A 12,328-nucleotide genomic window follows, 5' to 3' on the forward strand; every position below is an offset into this window, starting at 1 on the left:
GATGATACGTTAGTATACTAAGTCAATGCGTTCATGGGTGAATTGAATGAATGAATTTCATAAACAAATATGAAGAAATAAAGACAGTTCTAACAGCTTAACAGTTAAAAAATCTATAAAATTATTTCTGAACAGCATGTTGATTTCAATAAGGAGAAATATATACACATATACATATACATTTATAATAATTTCCTGCCAAGCCAAGTGAACTTAAGCAGTACAGACCTGATTTTTAATTGTAATCACCTTGAGTGCTGGCTGGATTTATGAATATGTGTGTGTGATGTAGTTTGAGTATCTGTCCACTCCAAATCTCATGTTGACATATGATTCCCCGTGTTGGAAGCAGGGCCTGATGGGAGGTGTTTGGGTCATGGGGGCAGACCACTCATGAATGACTTAGTGCCCTCCTTCCAGTAATTAGTCCAAGAGAGATCTGGTTATTAAAGAGACTCAGATTCCCTCTCTCTCTCTCTGTCTCCCTCCCTCTCTTACCAGTGACACACCTGCTACCCCTTTGCCTTCCACCATGAGTGAAAGTTTCCTGAGGCCTCACTGGAAGCTAAGCAGATGCTGGTGCCGTGCTTGTGTATCTGCAGAACAGTGCACCAAATAAAACTCGTTTCTTTATAAATTACTCAATCTCAGTTATTCCTTTATAGCAACACAAAACAGACTAATACAACACATATACGTGTAGGCACATGTGAACTAAAAGTATATGTACAAGTGGGGAAATATATGTTGCTATTTAAGAGAACACTTTGGGACTTAATAGAATGACATTTTCACGATCAGCTCTAAGTCATGAATGATATAACAAATTTACATTGCTAGAAATAATGTCATCAGTTGCTTTATAGAAATACTGAATTCTAATTTAATGTTACATAATATTAAATCCATATTGGTTTTTTTAATTATAAAATGTATTCACTCAATTTTCTCTTTCCTGAAGAATTTTTCTACTACTTTATTGAATACCTACTGCATAATAGGGACTTTATACATTTTATACATCCCTGATACACCATAATACTATTAATTGTATTAATTGTAAAAATACAAAAAATTAGCCGGCCGTGGTGGCGGACACCTGTAGTCCCAGCTACTCCAGAGGCTGAGACAGGAGAATGGTGTGAACCTGGGAGGCGGAGGTTGCAGTGAGCCAAGATCGCGCCACTGCACTCCAGCCTGGGTGACAGAGCTAGACGTTGTCTTAAATTTATAGTATGTCTATTTTCTGTAGAAGAAAATTGAAAGCCAGAAATATTTGAAAACTTTATTAAATTTTACAGCTGCTAAGTGTAGAGAAACAATTCTCCACAATTCCTTTAGATTTCTATATTCTATGAAAAACTGCTTTGCACCTGGCGCAGTGGCTCACGCCTGTAATCCCAGCACTTTGGGAGGCTGAGGCCGGTGGATCACAAGGTCAAGAGATCAAGACCATCCTGGCGAACACAGTGAAACCCCGTTTCTACTAAAAATACAAAAAATTAGCCGGGCGTGGTGGCGGGTGCCTGTAGTCCCAGCTACTCGAGAGGCTGAGGCAGGAGAATGGTGTGAACCCGGGAGGCGGAGGTTGCAGTGAGCCAAGATCATGCCACTGCACTCCAGCCTGGGCGACAGAGTCAGAATTTGTCTTAAAAAAAAAAAAAAAAAAAAAAAAAACACTGCTTTGTGCTCAGCCCCTAGCCAAGAAAAGGGAGATCCAGCACCTTACTGGACCACTGGGTTTTGGAGACACAACATACCTATCTGGGGAACTCTACTTAGGCCTTTATATCAGTCATCTCGAAAACCAGCATTTTTAGGAAGTCTGAGTTGAAAGCTGTCTAGCAAGCTGTGGCATTCTTTCTATCTTGCAGGCCCCACAGCCCTAATGAGCCCTTTAAGCTCCATGTATTTGTGATTAAGCTGATTATAGTCTCTGAGAAAGCAAGATGCCTCTTTGGGTATTTGTCACCACTCAGAAGCAGCTATCAAGTAAAACATTTTAGAGAGAAAGCTATTAGCTTGTTATTGGGTCCTAACCCACATGACCCTTGGGGTTCTTTATTTCAATGTTCCCATTTTAAAGTGGGGCAACTGAAACTCAGCCACTAACAATGTGGGAAAGGTCCAAAAATCCATGTTTGTTACAAGAAAATAGCATATGCAAGAAAACATGTGATTAGGTCCTAGCAACCCTCAACTTTATATGAAATGCAGTAGCAGAGTCTTGGGGGAAATTTTTTTTTTCATTTAAAACTTTTTTTTTTTTTTTTTTTTTTTTGAGACGGAGTCTCGCTCTGTCGCCCAGGCTGGAGTGCAGTGGCCGGATCTCAGCTCACTGCAAGCTCCGCCTCCCGGGTTTACGCCATTCTCTCGCCTCAGCCTCCGAGTAGCTGGGACTACAGGCGCCCGCCATCTCGCCCGGCTAATTTTTTGTATATTTTAGTAGAGACGGGGTTTCACCGTGTTAGCCAGGATGGTCTCGATCTCCTGACCTCGTGATCCGCCCGTCTCGGCCTCCCAAAGTGCTGGGATTACAGGCTTGAGCCACCGCGCCCGGCCTTCATTTAAAACTTTTAATTTTTAATTTTTGTGGGTACATAATAGGTATATATATCTATGGGAAATACAGGATATTTTGTTATAGGCATAAATGTGTATATGTGAATATTGCTCATTGTACATCTGTGGAAAATTTTATTCCCCTCTCTATAATCTGAAGTACAGCCACTGTACTCTGAATGGCTAGTCCTAATTCACTGAAATTTTGGCTATGCTGAGATCCAGTGGTTGGCAACTGAGGCTGGGGCCACTCCGTAAACATGGATCTGGTCACTTTGTTCAGTGGATAAAACTCAAGATCATCCTTATAGCTTTGGCCCATACACCCATTCATAAACCTGTTGGATTTATTTTCTGGTTCTTGGGCTGTTGCCAATGGCCAGTCTATTTTTTTCTCCTATTTGAAAAATTACTGGACAATTAAATGCAACCCCTTTGGGGCTGCAAACTGTGGAAATAAATTGCTGCTTTTATCAAACCATCTGGTTCACTCATGCAGATGCTTACTAGAGGGGCCTATTCTCTGAAGGAACCAACTGGAATCAAGCTGCTGAATAAGTCTATGCCAGCCAGATTGCCACCATTGCTACCTGGACCCATCATTGCACTAGAAATGGCATCACATCCACCATCATAGTCTGTGCACAATGTAAATGATTTTATGTTTCTGATCAGAGTCTATCACTGTATGCCAGACTTTCAAAAGTCAATTCCTTTGGTGATGAGAAAGACTACATTGAATGGCATGTTGCCTTCATCCACTCCAGGATGATTCTTTACCTGAATATTTTGACTTTTGATTCGATTTTTTAAAGTGGCATTTTATGATGACTTGAGGGTTTGCATTTTCTGAGCTATATTTCCAAATCTCTTATTTACTTTATGTATGACTTCAATAAAACCATTATATTTTGCTGGCTTGATTTCTACATGTATATATAAAATTTCTGTAGTGTCCTAAAAATAAGTGCTGAATACATCAGTATTAGTGATGTTGTAAGAGAAAGAAGGAAGCCATTTATATTCTACCAGAATGATGATAATGCATCCTCTAATAACCTCTAAACAGGGTAGATATAAAGAATAAAGTTAAACTAAAGCTGAATATATGTTTACCCTATGTTCCAATAATTACATTCTCTGCTATATCTAACATAAGTGACTATAGCTATACAAGAGGAGACACATATAAGACTGTTCTTTACAACTTTATTTATATTATAAACTGAAAAAAATATTAAAGACAATTAAAAGTATTATGGTATATTAGTCTGTTCTCACACTGCTATAAAGACATACCTGAGACTGGGTAATTTATAAAGAAAAGATGATTAATTGGCTCATAGTTCTGTGGGCTGTATAGGTTTCTGCTTTGGGACAGGCCTCAGGAAACTACAATCATGGCAGAAGGTGAAGGGGAAGCAAGCATGTCTTCACATGGCCATCAGGAGAGAGAGCAAAAGAGGAAGTGTTACACACTTTCAAACAGCCAGATCTCATGAGATCTCACTCACTATCATGAGCAGAGCAAGAGGGAAATCTGCTCCTATGATCCAATCACCACCCACCAGGTCCCTCCCTCAACACATGGTGATTACAATTTGATATGAGATTTGAGTGGGACATAGAGCCAAACCATATCATTCTTCTCCTGATCCTTCCCAAATATCATGTCCTCACATTTCAAAACACAATCATGCCTTCCCAACAGTCCCCAAAGTCACAACTCAATCCAGCATTAACTCAAAAGTCCAAGTCTAAAATATCATCTGAGACAAGGCAAGTTCCTTCTACATACGAGCCTGTAAAATAAAAAAAGAAGTTAGTTACTTCCAAGATACAATGGGGGTGCAGGCATTGTGTAAATGCTCCTACTCCAAATGGGCAATATTGGCCAAAACAAGTGGGTACAAGTGCCATGCAAGTCAGAAATCTAGCAGGGCAGTCAATCTTAAAACACCAAAATAATCTCCTTTGATTTCATGTCCCACATCCAGGCCACACTAATGCAAGGGTTGGGCTCCTAATGCTGTGGACGTCTCTGTTCTTGTGGCTCTGCAGGGTGTAACCCCCACAGCTGCTTTTATGGGCTGGTGTTGAGTCCCTACAACTTTTCTAAGTACATGGTGTAAGCTGTTGGTGAATCTACCATTCTGGAGTCCAGAGGACTGTGGCACTCTTCTCACAGCTCCACTGGGCAATGTCAAAGTGGAGACTCTGTGGGGGGACGCCAGCCCGTTTCCCCTCAGCATTGCCCTAGTAGAGGTTCTCCATGAGGGATCTGCCCCTGCAACAGACTTTTGCCTGGACATCCAGGTGTTTCTATATATCCTCTGAAAGCTAAGCAGAGGCTTGCAAACCTCAACTCTTGCCCTCAGCACACCCACAGTCTTAACACCACTTGGAAGTGGCCAGGGCTTTCAGCTTGTACCTTCTGGAGCAGTGGCCTGAGACATTTCTGGGTCCCTTTTATCCAAAGCTGGGACTGGAACAGCTGGGATGCAGGGTACCATGTCCCAAGGCTGCACAGAGCAGTGGAACCCTGGGTCCAGCCCACAGAACCATTCTTGCCTCCTAAGCCTGTAGGCCTGTGAAGGAAGGGACTACTGTGAAGGTTTCTTAAATGCCTTGGAGGCATCTTCCCCATTGTATTGACTATTAACATTCAGCTCCTCCCTACTTACAGAAATTTCTGCAGTCAGCTTGAATTTCTGCCCTGAAAATGGGTTGTTCTTTTCTACTACATGGCCAACCTGCAAATTTTTCAAATGTTTATAGTCTGCTTCTCTTTTAAATATAAGTTCTAATTTCAGACCATCTCTTTGTTCACACATGTGAGAATATCCTCTTAGAAGCAGCCAGGCCACCTCTTGAAAACTGCTGCTTAGAAATTTCTTATGCTAGATACCCTAAATCATGTCTTTCAAGTTCAAAGTTTCATATATCTCTAAAACAGGAGCATAATGCCACCAGTCTCTTTGCTAAAGCATAGCAAGAGTGACCTTTACACTGGTTCCCAATAAGTTCCTCATGTTCATCCCTGAGATCTCCTTAGCCTTGGACTTAATTGTTCATATCACTATCAGCATTTTGGTCACAACCATTCAATAAGTCTCCAAGAAGTTCTAAACTTTCCCTCATGTTCCTTTCTTCTTCTGAGCCCTCCAAACTGTTCCAACCTCTGCCCACTAACCAGTTTCAAAGCTGCTTCTACATTTTCAGGTATCCTTATAACAATGACCCCCTCTCTGGTACCAATTTTTCTGTATTAGTCCATTCTCACACTGCTATAAAGACATACCTGAGGCTGGGTAATTTATAAAGAAAAGAGGTTTAATTGTCTCATGATTCTGTAGGCTGTACAGACTTCTGCTTCTGCGCAGGCCTCAGGAAACTTACAATCATGACTGAAGGCAAAGAGGAAGCAAGCATATCTTCACATGGCCAGCAGGAGAGAGAGTGAAGGAGGAAGTACTACACACTTTCAAACAATCAGATCTCATGAGAACTCAGTCACTATCACAAGAAGAGCAAGGGGGAAATCAACCCCCATGATCCAATCACCTCCTACCATGATCCCCACCCCAACATTGGGGATTACAATTTGAGACAAGATTTGGGTGGGGACACAGAGCCAAGCCATATCATATAGTTACATAGACATTGTTGTATCCATACGGTACCACAACATACAAAAAAAAAGGAAAAAACAAAAAAAGGAATTAACTATTCCTATACGCAACAACATGGGTGAAACTTATACGCTTATTTTGAATGAAGAAGTCAAACAAAATACATTTGATGTGATTTCACATATATATGGAGCTCAAAAAAATCTATTGTGACAGAAATGAAAGTAATGTTTACATTTGTGGGTCAAGGTTAAAAATTAAGAGAAGAAATGAGGAGGTATCTGGGCTACATTTCAAGATGTAGACATTACATCTTGACCCAGGTGGTGGTTACATAGCTGTATTCACTTTTGCAAAAAATTCATTGAGCTGCATACTTAGGTCTTTGTAAGTATAGGTACTATAGTTAATTTATGCCATATTAAAATATATATCTTACTATTGTTATCTTATGCTTACATGTATCTTATACAATAATAAAAGTTATCCTAAAAATAACCAAGTTAAGATTTATAAACAAGTGATACAATTGGGCCATTATATAAATACATGTGTGTAACAAAGCCCCTTTGTACTTATGAAAGAAAATGTAAGATTGTTGGTAGTTTAAATTATGAAGCACAAACTCCAAATACAGACTTGATGAATGAGCCCAGTGCAAGACATTAAAAAAAAAAAAAAAAAAGCAAATGAAAGGATTACTTAAAAGAGGATGAATGTGATTACTATAAAAAAATAAGTTTTTTATATATAGCCTTTTTAGTATTACAGCTTTGGTTCTAAAAGAACCAGTCTTTTATTCAACAAAATAAGAGGATTTAAAAAGTACATTTAGTCAGCTAATTTATAATCTATGCTGTGAGTTCTTAAAATATTTTATAATGATTATTTTCAACACTTAATGAACCACTTTAGGGGCAAGTTAAATTCCAGGCATTCTATTATAGTTTAATCATGTTATTCCACTGCTTGAAATGTTTCACCCTACTTTATTACACAATTTATAAGAATCAACTTTATTTAATATGACAATATTTAAATTCTCCATAAAATCACTTTAATGTATCTTTTCCTGTTTATCACTCACTACTTCCTAATTTGTAGCTGATGTTTTAGCTAATTTCAACATCTCACTGTTCCCTATGACACTCCCAACTTTTCTCTTTCCTCTATGTTTTATTTGTAGTTGTTCCCTTAAATAACAAAAAAAAAAACCTCTACATATTCTTGTTCAAATCATACCTATTTTCCAAAACCCAAGTGAAACACTCCTTTTCCATGAAGTCTTCTTCGACTTTTGGGAGATACCTGTCTTTCCCATGAATTCCTATGGCATTTCAAAAATTATGTTCCAGCCTTGTAACTAGCTATTACTTAGAGCTTCTGGGTCATCACTCATGTTTTATTATGTGAAGCCTCATTAAGCAGAGGCAAGTCAGGGCCTCCCTTGGGAGCAATGGCTTATTTTAGGGAGAGTTCTCCCTAAAAAGAGATGATCTGCTTAGCTCAACAACTCATGTCCCTATTCATCGAGACCTGATTTCTAAAAGGCAAGGCTACCACAGCATCCCCAGCTTTCTAAATACAAACAGATTCCTCAATATCTTATTTTTCCCCAATCATTTCCAATTAATTTCACTGATATCAGAAATTTGAAGAGTGACTGGTCCTTTCTGAAGTCTAAGGCTTTTTAATTAGGTTTTGCAACAAGTACAGTGTTTACTTTCTTAATCCTTATAGACTGGATGTACAAATCTGTTTCACAAGATATTTTTGGCATAGCTTCTTGCAAACAATTCTCAATTTTTAACACATGTATAGAAATATATTATCCTTTTCCTTAATATATGTTCGAAGTTTTGATATACATATATTTAAACATCAACGATATCTGTGAATTCTTAAAGATATTTTATCATGGTTTCCTGTATCCTCACATCTAGTTCAAGTAAGTTATGTTTTAGTCCCACAGTGGCCATTATGCTAAATGTGGCCACCTTGATATTTTCCAAAATAAATTACTAATTCTTGTTTTAAAGCTGCATCTTTCATACCTGCAGTGAAGCACTATGGAAAAGGCTCATCTTACACCACTCAGCGTCCTTCATCATTTTCATCTATCTGCCATGCTCTGTGTCTCTTTTGAAAACCTCCAGTCCTGCCATATAAATCTTCTGTATCCCAGCCAGTGCCCCCAAGAAATGCACCGCAGCCTCCTAGAGTGGTATTTCAATTCTAGTGAGTAGCCTTGCTAAGCTACCTCCCTTTATCATCTCTCCAAAGACTCCAGTGTTTAGCATTTTCTGCATCTTCTTATATTTATCTTAATGTCTCTTTAAGAACAGAGACATAGGAGTTAGATTGCCAAGGCTTAAATCTCATAAGCTGAGAAACCTGAACAAAGTATTTAACTTCTCTGCTTCTCAGTTTCTCCATCTGTGAAATATAGATAATAATAATACCTACTTCAGAGGGTGACTATAGGGATTACGATATGTAATGTATGTAAAGTACTCAGAACTATGACTAGTTAATAGTAGAGGTTATGTAAGGATCAGTTGTTATTATTATTGGTACTATCATTATTGTATCACTTGAATACCAGCAGTGTATTCTGCTAAAGTTCAATTATACCCACCTCCACTACCTTCAAAACAGCTCCCACAGAGACTCACTCACATTACATAGTTAACAAAAATATACGTAACTAATATAGCAAGTGGATTGGAAGCCTCAGCTTGGAACCCAGATCATTCAAACAACACATCAGAAATCATTGAAATGGATGACTCCAATAAGCTAAAAAGATTGAGAACACTTTAGTCATCAGAATTCATTTTTGGAAAGAAAAATTGATTTTGCTAGGAAAATAAATTAGTAAGTGAGTGCTTGTGGTTGAAAATAAGACCTCAAGGATTGGAGGAGGTAAGGGTTGTTGGACCTAGAATGTACTTTATTTAAGCAGAATAAGATTTCTTCTAACTGAAACAGGGGGAAAAGAGAGGACAGTGTTGTGGGTGTTGACACAGGGTCGGTGTGCTTGCACTCAGCAGTCTGAGTCTTCCTTTCCACCTGCACTACAAACTCTTGTAAAAGTTCAATTCCCTTTCTCCCCACCCTGCCACACACAGCTTTGTGCCAGTGTATTTCCATTCTCCTTTACCCAACAAAATGTGAAAAGCCTGGGCTTCTTGTGAAGACCCAACAAGAGTGGATGGCTAAAAAAGCACCAAGACAGAGCTAGAGGGAACCAGGAGTGCATAAGCTGCCAGAACTTAGAAAATTATGAAGCAGCTCTGGACTTTCATCAATCAACAAAATTAGCAGACTTAAGTGAAGCAACCTAAATTTTTTTTTTTTTTTTTTTTTTTTTTTTTTTTTTTGAGACGGAGTCTCGCTCTGTCGCCCAGGCTGGAGTACAGTGGCCGGATCTCAGCTCACTGCAAGCTCCGCCTCCCGGGTTCACGCCATTCTCCTGCCTCAGCCTCCCGAGTAGCTGGGACTACAGGCGCCCGCCACCTCACCCGGCTAGTTTTTTGTATTTTTAGTAGAGACGGGGTTTCACCGTGTTAGCCAGGATGGTCTCGATCTCCTGACCTCGTGATCCGCCCGTCTCGGCCTCCCAAAGTGCTGGGATTACAGGCTTGAGCCACCGCGCCCGGCCAGAAGCAACCTAAATTTAAAAGGGAAGGATATGTAGGTGATATTGACCTTTAAGGATGTTTATTGAAAAAGAGTATATGTTCCTTTTCTCAATGAATAATATCTAATCCTATACAGTGAATCTCTATGAATTCCCTCCCTATTAACTCTCTTTTTTATTTAATTGGAGATAGGGTCTTGTTCTGCCACCCAGGCAGTCCAATTTTCTTCTGGGCACTGCTCCCGGTGAGTGTTGTGGACATAATGACATCAGTACACTGTGGATATGTTCTCTGACTTCTGAGACACTCAACCTAAGCTGGATCTTAAGGGCCTTTCTCCAAAGTTTCTAGAACCAAATTTATAAGGATCTCTGTTCTGGACTAAAATTATTATTATTATTGGTTTTGAGATGGAGTCTCACTCTGCTGCCCAGGCTGGAGTGCAGTGGTGTGGTCTCAACTCACTGCAACCTCTGCCTCCTGGACTTCAAGCAATTCTCCTGCCTCAACCTGCCTACTCCTGAGTAGATGGGATTACAGATGCCTGCCACCACACACAGCTAATTTTTTGTATTTTTAGTAGACACGGGGTTTCACCACGTTGGCTAAGGTGGTCTCGAACTCCTGACCTCATGATCCACCCGCCTCGGCCTCCCAAAGTGCTGAGATTACAGGCATGAGCCACCGCACCAGGCCATTCTTAACTAAAATTATAAACTGCTAAAATCAAGAGCTCTCAGTGAGATGTGTTCTGGTCTACAGAATAAGATGTTTCACATTGACATTGAGCAAAGCCAATGTCTTGAAAGAAACAGAGAAAAGGAGACAGGAAAGTCATGATGGCCTGAAAGTCCTGGCCTACCTCCAGTTACTCCTGAGTTTAGCATTCTCTCTGCTTTTCTCAAATCTTAGTGCTTAATTCTCTTGATTCTAATTTATACAAGTATTTCAACACTGGGTCAAACTACATCAAATTTTATTTCTACTTCTTGCTTAAAAATATTAAAAACTCATATATTCAAGTAATCTCTGCCAAGTACTTGTTAAACTATTATATAGATACATTTAAAGTATTTCACTCTAAAATTGTAGGTGCTGCTTATTTTCTTAATCTCTACAAATGAGTCTTTTGATAAGTGAATATTTCAAAATAAACATTTAATGAATTTACAAAATAAAAGGATTCTGTTATAAAAGATGTCAATCTCTACTATAATAAAAATGTAAATATTTATTCATTTAATAGTTTCAACAAAAACCAGGGTATTTTATATACTGGCCTCTCCCAATGCATATTTAATAAATGTACTATTAAAAGATGTTGTATAATAGCATATATAATAGCATTTGTATAAATATATAGATATGTGTGTATATATATGTGTGTATATATATATATATATATTTTTTTTTTTTTTTTTTTTTTTTACTGGAGGTTTTTTCAGTGCCTTTGATACACTAGTGGAAACCTGAACCTTCAAAATGAACCTGTTGATCACAATGTTTTCCCAAACTTACTACAACATTTCTTTTTCTTTCATCAGATTAGATTATGTTGGGACTAGAGTTGAGACATGCTAATATACACAGTTAAAATATATATTTGTGCGGGAAAAGAACAATATAACAAAGTGGAGGAATATACATCAAAGGTGCATACATTGAGAGGCATTTAGAAGCCTGTAAAACTCAAACTTTCTTATGTATCTAACAGCCTAACCTGAAATGATAGTAATAATCATAACCATAACCAATCCCATATTTCTTGAGTTACTGCTAAGTGTCAAGCACTGAAAAGTTTTAAAAATTACTTTATTTGATAATTTACTCATGAAAACAAAACTGTTAGGTGGCATGACAGTCCCCGTTTTACTGGGGAGAGAACCTATCCTTATAGTCAAAGAGTTGGGATTCTAGTATGGTTTAGCCACATGAAGAGTTCAAAATGCACATAACAGTGAAATATCAAGAGGTCTTCATTAGAGTTATTTTAGAATTTTTTTTTTTTTTTTTTTTGGTTTTTAAGAAGAAAGTATATTTGAAACAATTTTCTTTAGGAATTACTCTAACATCATACAGTTATCGTCCATATGGCTAATGGTATGGTGTGACTGTGTTCCTACCCAAATCTCATCTTGAATTATAGTTCCCACAATCCCCACGTGTCATGGAAGGGACACAGTGGGAGCTAATTGAATGACGGGGGTGGTTATGTCCATGCTGTTCTCGTAATAGTGAGTGAGTTCTCACAAGAGCTGATGGTTTTATGAGGGGCTTTCCCCCTACTTTGATCTGCACTCCTTGCTGCCACCTTGTGAAGAGGGATGTGTTTGCTTCCTTTTCTGCCATGATTTTAAGTTTCCTGAGGCCTCTCCAACCCTGTAGAACTGTGAGTCAATTAAACCTCTTTCCTTTATAAATTACACAGTCTTAGGTATGTCTTTATTAGCAGTGTGAGAATGGACTACTACAGCAAATTGGGACTGGTAG

This window comes from Trachypithecus francoisi, unplaced genomic scaffold (genome assembly GCF_009764315.1).
Source record: "Trachypithecus francoisi isolate TF-2019V2 unplaced genomic scaffold, Tfra_2.0 Lachesis_group15, whole genome shotgun sequence".
NCBI classification, from domain to species: domain Eukaryota; kingdom Metazoa; phylum Chordata; class Mammalia; order Primates; family Cercopithecidae; genus Trachypithecus; species Trachypithecus francoisi.